The sequence below is a fragment of the Lissotriton helveticus genome, chromosome 9, assembly GCF_964261635.1.
Source record: "Lissotriton helveticus chromosome 9, aLisHel1.1, whole genome shotgun sequence".
Classification (NCBI taxonomy): Eukaryota; Metazoa; Chordata; class Amphibia; order Caudata; family Salamandridae; genus Lissotriton; species Lissotriton helveticus.
In genome coordinates this window covers 277,553,854-277,577,660 of record NC_136070.1, presented here as the reverse complement: position 1 = coordinate 277,577,660, position 23,807 = coordinate 277,553,854, and positions in this window count along the sequence as shown.

Genomic DNA, 23,807 nt, shown 5'->3' with positions numbered 1-23,807 from the left:
AGAGACACGGAATACTCTGTTAGCATAGAAAACCAAATTTATTAGCTGCAGCTATGCACAGTTGTCCCAGAAGTACACCAATAGTAGGTTCTCAGGAGACTGCCCCTTTACTCCGTGGCTCACAGTCTTTTATAACCATATACACCCACAGAAAAATACTCCCCATGCACAAAATATTAGCCAATAGGAAAACATTCAAAACAAGACACCATGTGACCAAAACGTCCCCCTTGAGTCGTGTTCTTGCCCAACCCCATAAGGCAATCAATGACAGCACCTATAGGTCAATCAGTAATGGCAGAACGTGTTTGTGTGCTTCAAATGACAACTTGAGAAATAGGATAATGCAGGGAAAGAATACCGAAGGCCAACAGATAAGATAGGGCAGGGAAAGAATACTGAAGGCCAACAGATAGTTGGGACAAGGATTAGTCAGTCTAGACAAGGATTAGTTAGTTTGGCTGGTTCCTGGAATTGGCTTCACAACAAGGAAGGGGGGGGGGTATTTGACACGTAGCAGTACAAAGGGCAAAAACACTTGGTTTGCCAAGCTGCCTGAGTGAGGGCAACACAAAATTGCGACGGAATACAAAATGGAGTCAAAACTGAATTACCTCAGTAACAGGGAAATAGTTTTATAAGGCTGAAGGCAGGAGATTTTCATCTTGCATTTTTTGCAGTGTGATTAAAACCTCATCTTTAAAGGAGCTAGGTGCCATTTCTCGAGAGAGGGAATCATTTAAATGAGTCAGTAATGGACCAGAAATTTCTGCTTAAAAATGTTTCATAATGCAAGGAATGCATGTGTCAAAAAGCAAGGACAACCCACTATGCCCCCATGGACGGCAGTCAGCACGTATTAATTAAGACAATTACCCCATGGGAATCATTTGTTAATGGTAACCTTGTATGCACCTAAGAGGTATCCCCTTAGTTATTTCAATATCAATTCTAAACCACAGTTAATTTACAAAACAAAGCACAGGACACAATTGATTTCCATCTTAAATTAATGGAATACAATAGTATGTAACAAAATGCAACATTAGTGACCATAGTGCAGATGCTGCAGTGCTCCAATAGTGATTCTATTTACAACATAAATGAACAAAGACACTGTAAAATTACAATGCATGGAGGGCAAGCACCCAAAAGTGCACAAGATCTCACCTCAGACATCAAAGATTCTAAGCGGTCTTTGTCGAAAGGAAAGAATCTGTGCAAAGCGATAGGCAACTTAAATAGTACATTCTTCAGACCATATACACTCGTATTTTGCTTCCTGCTAATGCATAACCACATGCTCCAGTGCAAACAATACATTCACAGACTATTAACACAAATAATAATCAATTGGAAGCGGTCTATCCTCACATTACACCCCTAGAGAAGCATAGACTTTTAACTATGTGTGTTCCACTTGGTTTTGTCCCACCTGTAAAAGACTGTACTACATAGGGACCAATTTTTACTAGACTTATGGCACACCCAGTTTGGCAGTGTTACCAGGGGTATTAACAAAAATAAAAAATAGCATGGAGCTGCTCTGGCAGTCAATTTGGGTATACAATTCATAGCGAATTATGAAATCATATTTTTTATAGTTCTTAGTAACTTTGGAGGAGTAGTGGCAATTGTGGCAATGTACTAGTTATTGGCTGCTGTATCCATGCAAGATCATAAATATAAACGTCGTGACATTTTTTGGGAAATGTATACCTCTCTAGAGCAAGATCATTTAGGCTATTGTGCCTCAAAAAGTGTAACTTACAACGAAAAATCAGTCTGAGGGTTTAGTGAACGAAAAAAGCTCTGGAAACTAAGAGAAGGCAAAACCCAACAGAAAAACTAGGACTGGATCTCTTCCACATTGGAAGTCTGGTCTGGTACAGGTGGGTACAATTTGGGAGACTGCAAAACAAATAAAGAAGCCCGATTGATATCAGTATTCTGATAGTCATTCTTTCTGTCCTTTGCAAGACTCTTTAGCAAGTAGAAGGACAGAAAGGAGTGGACAAACTGGGAAACTGAGAGTAACAGGAAAACATAGAATGCCAGAAAAAAGGGAAAGAGAGCCATTATGCAATGTTGATGTTAGTGTGAAGAAAGAAGAGAAAGGTTCAGATTCAATAGCTCATTTTATGAAAGCAGCTGAGCTAACAAAGAAAAAGCATGCATCAGCAAAGACAAATACTGTGGAACAAGACTTGGACAGCATAAGTAATATAGTTTGCCAAACTCTGAAGAGCATCTTGTCGTGATTTAAACTGGGGAATACATACAGATTGAAACACCGGATGGACATGTAAACTCTTCTGATAGGGTTTACGGTGTAGAAATACAAGTTGGCTCTAGCAATGTGTAGAAAACAAATGTGGCGAGACAAAGGATTTGTACCACATGTGATTTACTTATAGATTGAGCCACAAGTTCAAGCTCCAGGGGCGGCTCCTCCGCAATAGCGGAGGAGCGCCGCCCCACTGGCTCAGACCTAGAACCAAAAAAATTCAACAATATTTCATTTTCATTTTATTTTCAAGCAGCGGGCTCAGCCAGCAGGTGCAGGGAGGGCCGGCCCATGGGGAGTGGGGGGAAGAGGAGTGCTATGTGCACTCCCTAAGTACGCATGTGTCACAGTATGAGAGCAGTGCAGGAATTGGACAAGGAGTCTGATGCAGACACAGTGCCTTCTGGGACAAGAAAGAGGAAAGACCAGTTAAGGCGCGATAAGTTTTCCTTTTTTTTTTAAATATGAAACTACACCATCCCCCCATCGTAGCGCTCCACCTCCCATGCGCCTCCTCTCCCACTGCACCATCTTTTGTATGTGGCGCCTGCACCGTCAGGCTCAATATCCATTTAAGTGAAAAGTGAAGTGCTATGTAATGAACATTCTGGATCAACAACAGTATCAATGTGTAATAGTAACTTGTCATCCAACCATGAACACTCCCTTTTTCCAATGGTAAATCAGACAACTCCTAAAAAACTGTGCTATCTGGAGATGAGGCAAATCCAGATACTGAAATGGGAACTGTTTGTCTTCATTCTCTACCAGAAAGACAAGCAAGGTCCTCACCTGAAATCAGTCAACACTATAGGTGGATTTTTTCTTACCTGTTTCTGGGAATGAGAGGTATATTCACCTTACATGGTCCCACTCTTGTATCTTTGCTAAAAAATAATTTTTCCTTTTTTGTGGTTTACAATGTTGATTATAATTTTGCTGATGGTGCATGGGTATCTTTCTTTTTGAAAGTTTTACACTTTCTCCTGTGATTCGACATCTCTGCAAACCCTTTACTTGAAGGAGTTCTATGAGAAAAGATGCATTATCAAATTTTGGGACCTACAGAAAATATTCAGATTCCATATGTTTTGAGAATCTCATTGGATGACATTGTCACTCAAAGTCCTTCTGCAACTTAATGGGACATCAGCGCTGTTACACAGCTAACAACTAACAGTTTGAGTGCTTCACTGGACAATGAGGATCCATATCCCAATGTAGAAGATCATCACAAGCTCTTCTAATTTCATCATTATAGACACCACTATATTCGACAGTCCTAAAAGTATTTAGAAAAAAAATCATATTTTAACAGTGATCACAGATCAGATCCATCAACATTTTAATATTTCCAAGAACCTGAAAAACTTAAAAAGAATTTGATTACCCGTCATCAATTTATCTATTCATCTTAAATAATTTTAGGGTGGAGCCTGCAATAGCATGTGCTAACCTATGCTTCTGGCTTGCGAGATACAATTATTTGCAAGAAGGGCTTGGAGATCACTTAACATTTGTTGGCTTGCAAGGCACTCTCTTTTACAGCCTAGTAATTGGTCACTCCAGGCCAACCATCCTTTTGATTCTTTTCTTTTGAGCAGGGACCAAGCACTGATTAATTTAAATTAATCAGTGCCCGTCCTCAGCTCCTGATGTGATTGAGATACTATTTGGCTCTATTTTACTTCTAGTACCCTCAAACAGAAGGTGTATGACCGGCAAAAAACATGCCCAGCAGGACAAACAAAATTGCAAGGTTTTATTTTCTATGGATAGCTTTTTTTGATTTTGCCAAGTCTTCTTTTCTCACTTTCCGAGTTGTGTTATGTTTTGTTTTTGCCCATGGGCGCTGTTCTCAAAAGATGACGATTATCTTGTTCTGAATTTTGCAAAGTGACATTGTTTCTTTCTTATCTGTCATTTCTGAAATGATGCTTAAATACATAATCATACCGTACACCCCAGTCCAGCCCCTCCAGTCCACCCCACACCAATCGACCCAAATCCAATCTTCCCACTCCAATCCATTATTCCCCACTCCAATAACCCCACCTTACCCCACACCATCCCCCCAATCCAATCTACTTTAGTCAAATCCACCACAATCCAATCCACCCACGCCAATCCAATCCAATCCACCCCAGATTAATCGAATTCACCCTGCAATCTACCCCAGATCAGATCAATCCATTCCCCCACCTCCATTCCAGTACACTTCACTCAACCCCACTCCAACCCAATCTACCCCGATCAAAGCCACTCACTCCAATCCACCCTAACCCAATCCACCCCACTCCAATCGTCCTAATCCACCCTGATCCAATCCACCCCAATCCAATCTGCCCACTCCAATTGGCCCCACTCCACTCCAATCTGTACCAATTCAAGCAGCCCCAATTCAAGCCACAACTTTCCAATACACCCCACCCCACCCACCTCACCCCACCCCACCCCACTTCAACCAAATTCAAATCACCCCACTCCATCCAAGTTCACCCTATTTCAATCCAACCCTTCCAGAATCGACCCCCTCTCCAATCCACCCCACTCCAGTCCAATCCAACCCAGTCCAATGTACTTCACTCCAATCCACCTAACCCCAAACCAATCCACTCAACTCCACCCCAGTCCACCCCACTACAATCCATTTCATCACAATCCACCCCCACTCCAATCCAATCTACCCTCACTAATCCAATTCACCAAACACTGATCCAATCCACCCCACTACAATCCAATTAACATTATTGCAGTCTACCCCACTCCAGTCCAATCCACCATAATCCAATCCATCCCACTCCAGTTCAACCCACCCCATTCCAATTTAATTCACCTCTATTCACCACATTCCAATCCACTCACACCAATCCAACTCATTCCAATCCACTCACCCCAATCCAACCCGTCCTAATCCAACAAACCCCACTCCATTCCAATCCAACCCTCCCCACTCCAACCCAATCCAATCTACTCCACTACAATCCATCACAGTCCAATCTAATACAATGCACCCTCTCCAATCCATTCAAACCCATTGCAATACAATCCACCACCCTCCAATATAATCCACCCCACCCCACTACACCCCAGTCCAATACAATCCAATGCAACCCAATCCACCCCACTCTATTCCAATCCACCCAACCCCTCTCCAAGCTATCCCATTCCAGTCCACCCTCAAAATTTCACCCCGTTTCAAATAGATCAACCCCACTCCAATCATATCCCCACCATGCCAATCTAATCCACCTCACTCCAATTCATCCAGCTTAATCCATCCAATCCTTTCTACCACACTTCTAGCAATCCATCCCTCTTCAATTCAGTCCACCCACCCCAATCCACCCTACCCCACTCAAATTCAAGCCACACAACTCCAATCCAATCTGCCACAATCTACCCACTCCAATCCAGTACACCCCATGTCAGTCCACCCCTATCCAATCCAATCCACCCCATTCCACCCCACTCACATCCAATCCACCTCTCTCTAAAAATTACACACACTCCAGTCCAACCCACCCAAATCCAAGCCACATGACTCCAATCCAATCTTCCACACCCCAATCCAATCAACCCCAATCCAATCCACCCGAATCTAATCCACTCCACCCAATCCATCCTACTGCAATCTAATCTATCCCTCTCCAATCCAATCCACCCACCCAAATTCACCCCACCCAAATTCACCCCACCTCAATTCAATATACCTCACTCCAATTTAGTCCTCCCACTCTAATCTAATCCACCCCACCCCACTCCAATCCAATTCACCTCACTCCATTTTAGTCCGCCCACTTTAATACAATCCACCCCACTCCACTCCAATACACCTCACTCCATTCCAATCCAACCCACTCCAATTCAATCCACTCACACCACCCCACCCCACCCCACCCCAATCCAATTCACCCCCACCCCAATCCTAGCTCATGCATCTTGTTTGCAAGAGACTATTGGTAACAAAAAGGGCTTGGAGCCCACCCATTGCTTACCATGTGTTGACTTCCATAGCATTCTTCTTTTCAGCCTCGTCACTTAGTCAGTGCAGGCTAAGCATCGTTTTTCGTTCCTGTCTGTGGAGCAGGGACTAAGAACTAATTGATTCAACTTAATCAGTGCCCATTCGCTGCTCCCAATGTGATTGAATTACTGTTTTGTTCTTTTTAACTTCCACTGCCCTACAAATAAAAGGTGTGTGACTGGCAAAAAAGTGCCCAGCAGGGCAAACAAAATTGCAAAGTTTTATTTTCCATAGTTAACTTTCTTTTATTTTCCCCACTCCAATCCAATCCTTAGTATCAAATCTGCCACAATGTAATCCTCCCTAATTAATTCCAGTTCACCCCACCTCACCTCACCTCACCTCACCCCAATCCACCCAACTCCAATTCAATCCATCCTACTCCAATCCACCCAAATCAAATCCACTCCACACCAATCCACCCCACACCAATCCAATCCATCCTACTCCGATTGAGCCCAATCCAATCTAGCCCAACCCAATCTACTTGATTTCAATCCACCTCACCCCCACTTCAATCCACCCCACTCCCTTAATTCACCCCCTCCAATCCAATCCAATGCAATCCAATCCACCTCAGCCCAATCCAATCCACCTCACTCCAAACAATCCTATCCTCCACAATCCACCACACTACAGTCTAATACAATCCACCCCATTCTAATCCACCCACATCAATCAATTTCAACCCCATACCAATCCAATACACCCAACGTCAATCCAATCCACCCCAATCCACCCCACTCCAATCCAATCCACCACATTCCATTCCAATCCACGCATCCCACTCCAATCCATCGGACCCCAAGTCACACCACTCAAATCCACCCTTACAAGTTCACCCCACTCCAAACAAATTCACTCCACTCCACTCATGCCAATCCAACCCACCCCACTCCAATCCACCTCAATCTATCCCACTCCAATATAGTCCATCCCACTCCAATCCAATCCACCGCTAACCAACCCAATTTACCCCACTCCAATCCAATCCATCTCAATCAATTTCACCCACTCGAAAAATTCTACCCCATTCCAATCCAATTCACCCCTCTCCAATCCAATCCATCACAATCCACCCCACTCCAATCCAATTCACCCCAATGCAATTCACTCCTATTCAATCTGGCCCACTTCACCACAGTCCAATTCACCCTGCTCCAAACCACCCCACCCCACTCCAATCAGGTCTACTCCAAGCCAATTGAATCCACCCCACTCCAATCTAGTCCACTCCAATCCATCCCATCCCATTCCAATCCACCCCATCCCATCCACACCATCCAATCCACCCACCCAATCCACCCCACTCAACCCCACTCCACTCTAATCCACCCCAATCCACCCCCTCCAATCCAGTCCACCCCACTCTACCCCAATTCAATCCACCCCACTCAACTCCAATTAGATCCACCCCACCCTACCGCAATCCACTCCAACCCACTTCACCCTATTCCACCTCACTGTACAGCACTCTATGACACTCTCTGTCACTGAACCACTGAACTCTACTCCCTTCTACTCCACTCTATGACACTCTAGTCCCACCACTCCACTCTACGACACTCTGCTCCAACAAATGCACTCTACGACACCATCTGCCATTGAACCACCAAACTCTACTCCACTCAATGACACTCTAGTCCCCCTACTCTACTCTACAACACTGTATGACACTCTACTCCAACAAATCACTCTATGACACTCTTCTCCCCTTACGCCACTCTTCAATAATCTACTTCCCCACTCCACTGTATGACCCCACCACTAACTTTAAGCCATGCTGAAAATGAGCCACACTGATGTACTACCGGGCTAAAACACATTTGCAAAGCCAATAGCTCAGCATAGGCATGACCTATTGGCTTTGCCAATGCTTCTTTTAACACTGTTTTACACATTGGAAGGAAAATGTCAATGAAAAAGTGTCTGGGGAACAAAACGTTGCCAAATTCAGGGGAATTTTACCTTGTTCACAGCATGCATGATTCCTGGAGAAAGTATTTTTTTAAAAGAGACATTTCAGCAAATGAGTTGCATGAGTTCTCATTCCCCTTCAAATATCACAGACATTAATTTGAATGAGATGGTTTAGACTGGAACCTACAATGTATCATTGTTTGTTTCAGAAGAGATAGCCTTATGGCCACAGATACTGATATTTGTGTATAGAGATTTCTGGCTAAAGTTACAGTTTAACTAAGAAATAGACCCTACCCTAGGTAGCATATACCCCTATGCCAGTTTCTACCTGTAGTGTGAGGAAGCTGTGCCAAAGGTGTCTGTCTCGCTCCAGTCTAAATGATGAGAAAAAACACATTACAAAAACAACAAAGTGATGGATGGGGTGCTCAAATTAATTTCACCCTCTGGTGACCTCGTAGGGCCACATTCAAGTCCATCGTTTTTAAGAATTGCTGCAGTTGTACTCCAAATTGCGATGGACATACCCAGATGTGGATCCCATTCTCACTGTGACATAGGTCTCAAGCTAAACCCTACTGATGAGGCCCAAATAGGGTGAAACAGATATGTGATTACTCTGGTCTCCTCTGGAGGTGGCATTGTCTGGCTGTCCGGGATAGACTGTTTCCATGATGAGCTGAGTCAGTACTGTTTGCATAAAGTGGAGGTTTATCTACAGTGGCATAGGGGTGAAACAATTGACTTCAATGCAGCGCCAAGTGATCGCCATTGGCTGAGAATATTTCAAGAATTCCATCCATCACTTTGTTATTTTTGCGGCAAAAAAGCATTTGTCAAAAATAACTCAGAACATGGATTTTTGTGATTTTCTTTTTTGGACCATATTCTGTAAAGATTAAAAGGTTTATCAATACAATAATCTATACAGTTATGAAAAACAACAGATGTACTCAGAGATAGAAGCTGCAGAAAGAGTTTGGAAAGATGAGAGTGAAATAATGGAAATTGCTTTCAAAATGATTAGCAATCGTTTTTAAACTCTATCTAAACAAAACTATCCTATCTCCAATATCACATACGAATATACTTTTTAACACACATCTACCATTTTAAATCTTTTGCAAGATGATTTGAAATCTTCACAACATGAGCAAGATGGCAATCTTCCACCAACACAGTTAAATTGGGCACTACAGACACTTAAGGAACATAATGTACCCTGGTCATTTTTAAATAACACAGCTATCTTTCTTCCTTATAATCTCACGGCAAGGCAGATTATGATTTTTTTTTAAAGAGAAATCCTGTACTCTTCTTTCAATCAAGCAGACGAAGAGCAAGTCTTTTTCTATAGCTGAAGTTCCATATATTTGGTTATTGCATCTCTACTATCACTACTTTTCATTTCTATGACTATCAGAAATGTACATCACTTGGATGGTAACAGCGTGTGCATAATATATTCCTACAACACAGTTGAAATTTTCCTGGACAAATGGCAATCCTGCCTTCATCAACACATCTTCGTGTACTAATCCTCTAGGACAATCACTCCTATGTGATGCAATACCTACCTGTAGTGCTTGTAACCTTTGAAGCCTAGACTTGTTTATAAAATTCTCACAACTCCTGGGGGGCGGAGCTTGCCTGGCTCCAAGATGGCCGCCTCCTAAGTGACCTCCATTAGCCATCACACTATCCTGCATAATCCTGATGATTATCGTGACAAAGTACCTGGTAATTATCCCACCTCAACTATCACTGCCTTTGGGCGGCGGTCTATGGTGAAACCACCCCCTGCAGGGCGTAGGTTCGGCGGAGGCATGGTCGACAAGTTCCACTGTGCCTGCTCTGTCTCCTCACTCGCTTGCATGTCTCCGTGAGTAGACCATAAACTTTGCCCACATTGCCCGGAGATACATGTGAGGCCTTTAATCCTGTATCTGGCGAGATCCTGCTGCTAGGGCCCCCTGACTCCCACCTTGGCTCCTGTAATGCATGCCCTGACTGTTCTTGATTTGAGTAGGATGACACTCATTAGCGAAGACATGCATTGCCAGAGGTGACTTTTCTGGAGGTTGTCTAGTCGCCTGGCAGTTGTGCTCCCTGATCTCGCAGAATGGGCAAGCCTGACAAATCGCAACCGAAGCTGAACTTCTATTCGCGCAAAGACCCAAAATCCTGTGAAGGTTGCGCAACTCTGCCGGGTGCTGCACTGGAGGACACTGTGTCTGGGGGAGACATGGAGCTAACGACCATGCAGCATAGTCTCACAAAAAGTTATGGTAACATTGATGCACTCTCCTTCTGGATGGACAGGATGTCAGAGAGGTTGGATAAACATGCAGAGCGTTTGGACACTGTGGAGTGCCATGTATCGCACACCGAGGATGGGCAGGCCACGTTGGCTGGAGCGCACAAAAAGATTTATAAATTGCTCCTCACCCTGCAAGCCAGAACATAAGATTTGGAGGCTCACTTGAGAAGGAAGAATATGAAAATAGTGGGCATGGGTGGGTCTACAAATATTGACAACTTTGAACGCTATGTCCAGCCCCTCTTTTGACCTGCTGGGAAGAGAAAACATTTCAGACACATTAATGGTGGAGCATTCCCAGTGTTCACTTGCCCCATGCCTGATACCAGGGGCCAGCCCTCCCCCATAATAGAAAGACTCCTGAACTACAGGGATTGAGATGCTGTGCTGCACAAGGCCAGAAAATTGCAGAGACTACGACATGAAGAATCAGAAATATCTCTGTATCCGGACTTCATGCAGCAGGTACAGGAGGCCTGGTGTCTCTTCACCCCAGCAAAGCAGAAGCTGTGTTAACTCCAGTTGGAGTACAGTATACTTTATCCTGCAAGCTTGTGGGTCATGCTGGATGGTGAAGCGGCATTCGTCAGTGCCACCAAACAACTGCAACAATTCCTCAAATGAAGGGTGGCTGCTGGAAGCCAGTGTAGCTCTCCCAGTGCATGGGACGACGGAGGGGGGAGACCGGAAAGACATTAAGGAATGAGACTGCTCTACTTTTGCTAACCACACTTGTCGCTGTCAGCTGGGATAACTGTGGCAGAATTGTGGTGGGGTGAACTCCTGCCTGGACCTGATGGGAACACTTTGGGTGTTTAATATGCCCCCCCACCCATGAGGGTCTGAATGACTCGGGCGGGGGCTGTGGCTTGTTTGTGGACTCCTGCCAGTTTCATGAATCCGGTTAATTGGTAAGAGCGTTCCAGCAGTGTCCTGATGGTTCTTCACAGTGCAGAGCTAGAATATTGATGTATAAATATCGATATACATAAATAACGAGGTAAAAATATTGTGGGACAGAAATATCGATGGAAAAAATATTGTGGTCAAGAATACCGGTTGTTAGGTAAGTAATATCGATTGCAAAAATATCAAATATTTAAATATTGTTTATGAAAATATAGTTGTTAAAAATATCGATTCATCATTAATGTTATGTATTGTAGTATTTTGGAGGAGAATTGTTTGTATTTTCTTTATATTTGTTAAAATTTTAGTCGTTAATACATTTTTTTAATAGAATTTTGCGTTTTTAGTTCCGTAGCGGGTTGTGGGTTTATAGGGGAATAGGGTGGGAAGTAATTTAATTATAGTTAATTTACTGAATATGTTATATTTATTAATAAATGTATAATTGTGATGTTATTGGAGTTAAATGTGTAAATTAATTGATTAATAATTGTTTGATAATTAGTTGTTAATTACTTTAAATTAATTACTAATAATTATGATCATTTTTTAATTAATTTAGGTGTATTTTGGTGTTTATAGGTGTAAATGGTGTGAAGTAGTTTATTTTTTATTGATGAATTAATAAATATTAGTTAACTAATTTGTATTAATTAATTATTAATTAATTATGGTAATCATGTAATTCATTGCAAGTGTGTGCTGTGGTGTTTATAGGTGTAAATGGTAGGAAGGGTATCAAGTAATTTATTTTTTATTGAAAACTTATGAAATATTTGTTAATTATTTGCATTAATTAATTAGTAATTATTCATTTTAATTCTGTAATTGATTTGAGGTGTGTGTTGTGTATATTATAGTGTTAAACAATGTGTAATTAATGAACGTTTATTATATTTTTAAATAATAATATATTTAAATTTCAATATTAATTATATTAATAATGGAAATAAAATGTAATAACAATGTAGATTTTTTTATTGGTGTGGTATCCAGCACTTTCCCTACTGTTGCACTCACTGGAGTGGGAATAGTAATTTTTACCCCTTCGCTATCCAACACTTTCCCTGCTTTTGCACTTACTGGAGTAGATATAGTAGTTTTTACCCCTCCGCTATCCAACACTTTCCCCACTGTTGCACTCACTGGAGTGGGAATATTAATTTTTACCCCTCCGCTATCCAACACTTTCCCTACTGTTGCACTTATTGGAGTGGGAATGGTAATTTTTACCCCTCCGCTATCCAACACTTTCCCTGCTTTTGCACTCACTGGAGTGGGAATAGTAATTTCTACCCCTCCGCTATCCAACACTTTTGTGGCATCTGAGACTTGCTAGTCTCTGATGTCATGGTGCTATGGTTACCTATGGTTCCATGACCATGGTTATGTTCTGTACTGAGTTTCCTAGGTTTTAGAATGTCTTTGTTCAAATGTCTGGAGCTGTTACCGAGACTGAATGTGGCTTGGATGGGTCCTTCCTTTCCTTGAAATAAACATGAAGCTCTTCGCCATACCTGTGTCTTGTGTCATCTTTCAACTGCATGAGAATCTTACAACTTCCCCTACTTTCGCACTTATTGGAGTGGGAATAGTAATTTTTACCCCTCAGCTATCCAACACTTTCCCTGCTTTTGCACTCACTGGAGTGGGAATTGTAATTTTTTACCCCTCCGCTATCCAACACTTTCCCTACTTTTGCACTCACAAATTAAGTGTATTTATTATATTTAATTAAAATATATATTAAATGTAATTTATTTTGTTAAAAATATTAACATTATTTAATATATTTTATTTGTTATATATATTTTTTTAAGTCGATATTTTTTTACATCTATTTTTTTTACTTCAATATTTTGGATTCAATATTATTGTACTTCCCTGTCTACGTATAGGGAGTCGATATTTTTGTATTTGATATTGTTACATCTATATTTTTGTAAACTATTTTTTTTACATCGATATTTAATCAGAGAACCGTTCTTCACTAATCTGTAACATGACATGTTTAACCTTTGTCCTTATCGTTCTGTAATGCTTTTTTTATTGTGAACGGCACTATTTTTTGCCCTCTTGTTTATTTTATTTTAGGCACCCGCTATTTTTTGTTATATGACCACATGCGGTTCAGGACTGCACAGTGCCAGGAGTTAGGCAACATCTATCCCCTTGTGTTTACCACCTGTTATTGTTTGGATTTATCTAATGGGAGGACAGGGTGGGATTGTGAGGGGAGTCAAAATGATGTGTAAATTGTGGGATTTCATGTCGTGGGTGTGGTGGGTTTTGCACATTTGGTCAGTGCACACTGGCGACTATTATGTGCGTAGGCTATTGTAAGTCAGAATGTATGTGTCAACTATTAGATGGCAGATTGCATGAATTGTTCAGTAACTAGTCTTCCATGTCAATCACTGCTCCAATTTCTGATACAGAATGTCATGGTCTTAAACAACAGCAGGAAGATACAGAAGGTTGTGGCTTATCTCAAGAGTAATAGATTAAATGTGGCAATACTGCAGGAGACTCACTTGGCACCCGAGAGCAGTATGCTGACACAGCGCAGAATGCAGCATCTCTGTAATGCAGCAGATTCCACTACACATGCCTGAGGAGTTCTAATATGGGTGCGTAGGGGAACAGAAGCCCATATGCAGGAGATGTGTGTGGACCTGGGTGGCAGATATGTGGTTGATTGTTGTTATAAGGATGATATGGCAGTGCTTTGAAGTTGGTGTTTATGGCCCAAACTATGATGACCCACAGTTCTTTAACTCTCTACATGCACGCCTGTTGCAATGGGATGATTTTCCGCAGCTCTGGGGCAGCAATTTTAATTGCATACTGAACTCTGATGTGATCATTCCTGGGGTCCCCCAAGAAGGCCCTGGGCTGCAGCCTGCGCTCTTACGGATATAGCGGAACGGGAGGGGCTATTGGATATATGGCCCTTTAGGTCGCATAGTGCAGTGGGATATACACACACTATTCCATAGTGCAAGATATTCACACACTAATAGATTACTGGCTTGTATCCAAGGGGTTGGTGTCACAGGTCCAGCATTGCAAGCCGTTAGCCCGGGCATACTCTGATCACTCCCCTGCAATGCTAGACCTGGAGCTGATTGCTCTAGGGGGTGACTGTATTTTCTTACCGTTTCCCCCATACTCATAATTGTATCCAGTGTTTTGGGATGAGTTAGCACAAGTGATTGAAAAGTTTTTTGTATTAAAGTGTGGTCTGTTGATAAGTTGGCCATGGTATGGGAAACATTTAAAGTTTACATCAGAGGGTCTCATTATCTAAGCATGTTGGGGTCCTCCACTGTCTGCGTGACCTTTTGTCACAGCTGGGGAGAGAGATATTGGATTTGGAGCAAAGGAATCTAGATTCGACTGATCGGTGCATACTGGGTGACATAAAAAATAAACCTCATAAATATCATGACACTGCCCAGAGTGAGATACGTCACTTAGGAAAGTACTCCATTGCATGTATTTATGGGGAGGAAGACCACCCTGGCGCTACACTGGCTGTCCTCTTGTGCCCCCATCACATTGTAGATGTGATAGTGGAAGTACAGGATGAGCAGGGACAAATGTTGAACGGACTAAAGAACATCAGAAAATGTCCCCACCTTACTTAAACAAGGGCAATTGCTCCAGAATATTGAAAAGTTCACCCACAGAACAGCTCAACTAATTTTTCATTTATTTATTTGTCATTATTAAATATTTTATCATTTTCTTTAAAAAGAGTCAGACAAAACACATAGTTAAATTCATTCATGAAAGTGCACAAAATATATCACATTGCATTATAATCATATAAACTTTGCACAAATATTCATAAAACACAAAAAAATAGCAAAAAATACAGCCCACAATTAACAATATTCAAGAATAGACATGCACACTATGTATCCAACAAATAAAAAGCAAATACATAAAGCGCATACAATAAATCCAAAACACATTCAATTACAGAAAAGTGGAAAACATCAGACATTACAAAGAACAAGAATATACAATTCACAAATATACCATACAAAAACACAAACAGAAGAAAAGCGCCGACGCTCGTTTCGGAAAGTACCAAAAGGCATTAAAAATTCCTTCGTCAGGGCACACATTTCATACTTTAATCAATATTCGTGACCCATGGGTGGTCATCAAACAATATAGGTGTAAAATACAGTGTGCACGGCAGGGCTGAAGAGACTGTCTGTGGAAGAAGAATATCCAAGGAACAAAAAGTTTAAAAACAGGACCAATCAAGGTCACACATTGAGCAAGACATTAACAAGGTTCACAAAAAAGTACAAAATCTCAAAAGGAAGAATAAGACACAAGATAAAAATAAAAAAACACATAATATCTAAGAATATACACAACGATCCAACCGTAACGTAAACCTTATATCCCACTCAGCTGTGTAGGGGATAGGAAAAAATATATATATCTCCGTCACCAATATCATAAAATACACACCTTACAACTCTAGGGGTACAGGCTACTTCCTTAACCTGAAGTCTTGACGGCACAGGATATGCATCCTAAAAGACTGAGATTCCTAAATCAATATTAACAGAAGAGAAAAATATCGGTAGGACTTAATCCTTGCGGAACAAATGGGTACTGCGGAGTTAGGGCACAGAACATATAGAATGTCTAAGGCCTGGACGAATTGGGCCACAAGGAGCAGCCTGAGTGTCATGAAGGATAAGTATCTCAAATTTGGGGCAACATCTCAAAATTGAGGGGCCCATAGACAAAAATCTTGCTGCAAAGTGTGGAAAAAGTCTAAGCTCCCCTAGATCGCTTGTGCACAGAGAAGGTATAAGAATGGCTAAACTAAAAAGCCAAAGAAAAATAGATAACAATATAGATAAAAAGAGGGGTATAGTAGTAAAGGTAAGGAGAAAAGGAGGGATTAATATGTATGTAATAGAATCGCACCACAGGAAATAGTAATATGCTGCCTCATAGACGATCGTGACCCCCCTGGGAGCAAAAGATGGGAAGGCTCCAATAAAATATACATGTAAAGAATGAAACCTAAAATTGAATCCTATCAATGTTAGAAGCGTAGAGTGGAAGAGGCTCACCTGGAAATAAGTCAAGGATACACCAGTATACTCTAAAGGCAGCTTCCAAGAGCCAGAGCATCGAAGTCACGAGAGTAGGCGTAAAGGCCCCCCCGTTGGGTAAAACCGAAAGTGGGAATGCTTATTGCCTACACACAGAACCAAGTACAAAGACAATACAAAAAAGGCTAGTAAGTGAAAATACAAAAAGGGGAAGGGCTTACATAATGAAATTGGGACAGGGATAAATAGAAAGAGAATACCCCGGGCAAGGCACACCTAACACACACTTCCTGTAGTCCTAGGCCATCATATTGGCAGTACGTTTTTTTATTTTAAGGACCCGGCATATAAGCGGGAAAGGCCACAAAATATGCGTACACAGGGACAGTCACAGTCGGGACCTGAGCATAAAAAGAAATAGAGGAAGCTAGGTTTGAAGCTAGGCAAGCGGAATAGGATATAGGGAACAATCAGAAAGAGGAGAGACCACTGCAAGCACCGCTTACCTTATTAGAATGTTCCTTCCAAAGAGAATGGACCATACATCCCGCCGACGGGGGTGTCGATAGGAAGATGGCCCGGTGACCCTCCTTTAAATGCAGCACCCTATCTGGCGTAATGGGCCAGAACAACTTACACCTGAGTAGACGGTGGAGCGACTAGACCGTCTATTACTACCTGAAAAAAGGGATCCATGCGTCGGCCATTTTCCACCGCGGCCTGATAGCAAATCAGAAACCAACCGTGTCCCAACATGAAATGAAATGAGAAGAGTGTTTGTAAAGCGCGGTAGCTACCCTGAGGCGTCCTAGCGCTACGGACAATCGCGTGTGGGGGGGCAAGGGGAGCATGTCCTAGTCATTGAACAGCTGGGATTTGAGCTTTTTTCTGAAAGACAATAAGTTGGGTTCCCCACATAGGTGGAGGGGTAGGGAGTTCCAGAGTTTGGCTGTGTTGTAGGAGAAGGAGCGTCCACCACATCTAACCTTCTTGATTCTGGGTACTGTGAAAAGGTATGAAAGGGTAGATCTGAGCTGTCTATTTGGTTGGTATGGGGTGACCAATGTGTGATTGATAGTAGCGCCTGATTTCCAGAAGGCTCGATGTGTGATGCACAGGGCTTTAAATGCGATTCTGTCCCTGACGGGGAGCCAATGGAGCTTCCTGAGTTCTGTTTTAACTGGGGTGCGACGTGGGATCTGAAGAAGGGTGCGTGCGTTCTGGATTACCTGCAGCTTGTTCAAGGTGGACTGTGGGGCCCCTAGGTAGAGGGCATTTCCAAAATCCAAACGTGATAGGATTAAGCCTTGGATCATGATCCATCTGGCATTAAAGGGTAGGAGGGGGGTAATTTTTCAGATAAGCCTGAGTAGACCAAAGCAGGTGGCTGATAGTTTTGCTGCTTGCAGTAGTATGCAGTAGTTTACAGTGTCGAAGGGGGCACTTAGGTCTAGCAGGATGATGGCTACAGTGCCTCCCTGATCTGTGATCTTCCTTGCCTCTTCTATCACATTTATAAGGGCAGTCTCAGTACCGTGCATGGGTCGAAAGCCTGTTTGGGTGGGGTGGAGCAGCTGGTGGGTCTCTAGGAACTCCGTCAGGGTCTTATTGACGTGTTTCTCCAAGATCTTGCTGAGCCAGGGCAGCAAGGATATAGGTCGATAGTTAACATGAAGATCAATGACGGACTCGGACTCGGGGGGGATAGAAAAAAGGCCGCCATATCACAGTGTATAAACAGAAAGAAAAGAATAGGCCCAGGGGTGGAGCCATATCAGGTCCAAAGATAATAGCGATCCTGAGGACGTAAAAAGCGTCCTCCACCTAGAAGAGAATGCCAAGATAGCGTAATAGTGATGAAACACATGAAGAATATGGAAATATACAAAAAAGGCCCAAGATATAGAGAAGAGGAAAAATAAAAAATAAAAATCTAATCTTGTGAAATAACAACCAGCTAATGCAGCGATCGAAAACAAAGTTACATGTGCTAAAAATAAAACCAGACCGAAAGTAAAGGGCGGGAACCCGCCCATTAACCATTACAAATATCTCGCCTAACGATAATAGGAAACCTCCCAGAGGAAAATTATGGTGGAATAAAGCATAACCACGGGAAGGAAATGCAGAGGTCTCATTAGAAGAGAGGGACCCCATCAGTAGCATTACCAGAGGTAGATAACCGTCAACCTAAGATTAAAAGCACGGAAGAATCTAAGGCATGCAGAAGAATAAAAGGCCACACAGCCATTAAATAATGGCATTCTCCCACGGAATCAATTCTTTGTTGTGACTGCGCACTACGGGTATTTTGGGAAGATTAATGTATTTTAGTTCGTGCTCCTCAGGTATACTCCCTGCACTGGAGTAGATACTCAAATCGATAAGGGTTGCAGCTACACGGAATGTGTGAGCGTGTCCTGGGGCACAGAAGTGTGCGAAAATTCTGCTGACAAAAGTTCTTCAAAATTAAATGTGGAACACTGGAAAAGTGTGTCTTCAAAGTATTTTATTCATACTTTATCGTTGTAGCTCATATTTAATCTTTTATCTTCATTTCCATATGTTATTATTCAAGTGCATGTGTAAACATATATTCTGAACAACATTCCATGGTATTCATCAATTCATTCCTTCATCAATTCATTCCAATGCATTTCGGCAAACCATGCCTTCATCAGGGAAATCTGTTGAAAGAAAATAAAGCTTTCTAATATTCTACCTCTAGAATAGATGGTGCACACAAAAGTATATAAAGTCTCAAACTCATTAGTTACTACTGTCCAGGATTATCAATAACATGTATTACATAACCGTCTATTTAAGTATGCTCACTCTTCAAGGAATTATTAACACAATCTCCAGAAAAATAAACTAGTATCGCCATTTCAGATAAGGCGGCCATTGAAAGTAATGAATTAAACAGGTCTAGGAGAAACTGATATAAAATAATCTCACAGGATGGTCGCGGAGCTTGCATACTGGTGGGTATTCATAGATATATAAGAAATAGGATGTGGAAACTAGCGTACAGTCGAAAAAGAGTCTCACGGTATGATTAAAGTGGTGTGATACGATGTATCTCTGTATACGTGGATAGTGTAGTTGCATCTAAATCCGTGCGGCTTCACACTTAGTAACTAGAAAAATCTGTAAAGTGTGATTAACAACAATGTATGGAACAGTGCAGCGCGCTTAACTAGTGTGGTGGTCGGCGTGTGTTTACCTAGGTCACTCGGGGGTAAATGAACTACCAGGGTCTATTCTTACGCGGCTCGTTTAGCTCGTGTTGTGCTTAATGTACTGTAACGCTTACCCATGGTCGATGGAACATGTATCAAACGTCTGGATCCCTACGGAAGCGGTATCCATTCGGCGAAGCTGAGAAACCGGCAAAGGTTTCCTCGTGAGGTTGGCGTGTTACGTAAAGTACCCGTAGTGCGTAGTCACAACATAGAATTGATTTACACGTCCTGCCACGGACTGCGGCACACAACCTATTAAGAATGGAGTACGAAGAAATAACGCATCTTACTGAAAGTCGAGCTGATACGTTCGCATATGCCAATGAAGAAATAACCAGAATATATTCTCTGATCAATGAAGAAACCACACAATACTCTACCTCTAGAACCAAAGAACAACAAATTAAACAACTCCTATACTTATCGCGTAAAGTGATCAACCAACGCCTGCACGCGACGACTATGGTAAGATACCACAAAGCATCCAGAATTCCTCGAGGACTAAGGATCTCACTAAAACCATCCTTGTGCAAAAATTCCCAATATTGAACAAGTGTTCACTCGATCTCATTTTATTAATAATAGAGGAATTGTCACAAATATTAGATGAATTAGAAAAGGATATTACAGCAGTGAAGGAAGAATTGGAAAAGACAATGTCTACTGAAGAACTAAACAAAATATTGGAGGACATAAAAACACAACTCAACAAACATACAGAAGAGGTAAATGAAAGGAAATTAAGAAAGTATCGAAGAGATACTATTGATTATAAACTTGGCGAGCTTTACACCCGGGCTGAAGTATATGCCAAAAAACGCCAAAAACGCCCATATACAACACAAACTGATACCTCCTCTACAGATACTGATACGTCGGAAACATCAAGAAGGACAGGCATGACTTCTAGAATCCAACCCACTACAAGTATGACACCACAGCCTTTTTTAGAATCAGGCCCCCCAGGAGGGGACGACCCAGGAGGTCGAAGAGACGAAGATGGAGTAGAGAAAGAGAAGGATCCACCACAAACCCGGAATGTCACGTCCAAGAAGGACAAGAAGAAGAACAGACAATGAATGATTTGGTCATAAATATCTCTGACGTAAAACTCTCCAAATTTCAAATGGCCACTCTACAGAAAGGCACGTCCTTTGTCCCCACTTCCAGCACTAATCATTTAGAATTAGATATAAGTTTTTTCCAACTGATGAGGAAACTCAGACTGCGTCACTTTTTTGAAAATGTAATCACCAAACCTAAAGAATCCAAAGAAGATACTCTTAAAGGCCTCACTAGTAAGAGTTCCTATATGGCTCCCATAAGCCACAAGACACTTGATCTATTCGAATAATTGGTGAAAAAGGATATAGCCAAAATCAATTATCGCAAACCATCCATAGCTAAAAACATGACAGTCAAAGAACAGGCCACCCTAAAATCCATAGCAGAAAATAAAAACATCATCTGCCAAAAGGCAGACAAAGGTGGAGCTCTAGTCATTTTAAACATGGAATACTACCAGTCTCAGATACGGTCACATCTTCAGGACAAAAACACATACATGGAACTTGAATTTAATCCAACTGCAGAGATTCAAATGACCTTACAAAAAATTATCCAAAACGCCATGGAAAAAGGTGTATTTGATGAAAAAATTTAAAAATTCCTTACCGCAGAGTTCCCTAAACTGCCACAGTTTTATATGACACCTAAAATTCATAAAGATTTGAAGAAACCACCTTGTCGTCCGATTGTTTCCACATGTGGCAGCATACACGAACCAGTAGGGAAACTAATTGATAAATACTTGCAGCCATTTGTGATTACGATGGGTTCATTTGTGAAAGATACCACAGATTTTTTGAACAAATTGGCAGCCACCAAATTGTCAGAAGAGGAAGAAATGATCTTGTGCAGCATCGATGTGCAAGCATTGTACACCTCTATCCCCCACCTGGCGGGGATCGAGGCAGTAGAAAAGGCTTTGCTTACAATGAATTATGAAGAATCTATGATGATATTCATACTCGAATTGTTGAATTTCACCTTAATGCACAGCTATTTTACCTGGGGAAACCGTTGGTATCTGCAAAAGAGCGGAACGTCTATGTGCAATTCGGTGGCACCAGCGTACGCCAATATCTTTATGCACCAATATGAAAGTGATCACATTTTACAAAACATCAAATGGCAAAATCAACTTATATTGTATTTAAGATATATCGATGATATATTCATATTGTGGAAAGGTTCTAAAGAAGAGTTGACTGAAAACATGAAGGAATTAAATACAATAGATCTGAGAATACAATTCACCTTTGAGATGCATGAAAAAACCATTAATTATTTGGATGTTACCATCACGAAAAACCTCAACAAATTTGAAACAACTTTATTCACTAAAGAAACAGATCGCAATAATCTTTTAGCGTACCAGAGCCTCCACCCGCAAGCACTTAGACATCATTTACCCTACTTGCAACTGTTACGAGTAAAAAGGATTGTTTCTGACTCTGAGGAATGCACAAAACAATCAGAAAAAATGGTTCAACGCTTTAAACAGAGAGGATACCCGGATGGTATATTGAAACAAGCCATTGAGCGAGTTAATAGCCGAGATAGAAAGAGTTTATTAACATTAAAAAAAAACACGAAGGACCCAAAAATCACATGTGTGAGCAAATTTTCAACTGTCACTCCACAATACAAGAACATTATCAAAAAACATTGGCCGATGCTACAAACGGAAACAGACTTTAAAGGGATCTTTAATGAAATGCCAACATTAGCTTTCAACAGAGGAAGAAATTTGGGTGAAATAATTAAACAACCCTCAAGGTTATCCTGTGTACAAAAATTCAAAGGAACCACACCGTGTAGAAACTGTGGGAATTGCAACAACATCCTACCAGGTAACACAATTACCCATCCCATGAGGGGTAATAAAATCAGTTTGAAAGTGAACGCTACTTGTGATACAACTAATATCATCTACATGATTAAATGCCCGTGTGGCATGGCTTATAATGGACAGACTGAGCGTAAACTCAAAACACGACTGAACGTACATAAAAGTAACATTAGAACGAGGGCTTTGAAATCAGTCGTGGCAACCCATTTCATTGAAGCTAAGCATCAAAAAGAGCTGATAGAGACAATAAAAAAACTCTTTTCCAGTGTTCCACATTTAATTTTGAAGAACTTTTGTCAGCAGAATTTTTGCACACTTCTGTGCCCCAGGAGGCACTCACACATTCCGTGTAGGTGCAACCCTTATCGATTCTCCCACGGAAGACATTCATGCAGGCCCGTGGTGACCGTCTGTAAGGTGAAGATCCAGAACACCTCCCTTTTACCTCTCAGGGCCTCAACGTCGCCGTCCTTGGGGCAGATCACTCGTTCAAGAATAAGCCATTTGAGGTCCTCAATGGTATGTTTAAATTCATTCCAATGGGCAACCAGAGGAGCTCCCATCAGGTGATTGTGGATGGATGACTTACGCTCGCTGAACCACTTTCTGAATTGTCTAACAGTTTCGCCGACATAACCCTTCCGACAAGGGCAAAGAAGGAGGTGATAACATTTGTGGTGCGGCAGTTTGTCATTTCCCTGAAGAAAAACTTTTTCCTGCCCCACACAAGTTCAGAAGTGGTAATAACGGCATCACATGCGAGGCAATTGCCACATCTGTGACTACCATTTATGGGATTAGAACCTGTGATAGATCTCTGGGTAAACCCAGAGTCCGGGGGCACCGAGGCCCTAACTAGGGCATTTCTAAGGGGAAACCTCCATAACAACACAGGCATTACCCCGCACTGCTATTACAATGCTGCTATTACAACGCAATTCGTTACAACGACTTGCGCTGGAGGGCGCTGTAGGATAGGGAATAGTTTAATTTTCTATTCCAACACCTTCCCTACTGTCAACGTGGGCTGGAGTTGGAATAGAAAATTAAACTATTCCACTATCCAGCGCCCCCAACGCAAGTCGTTGT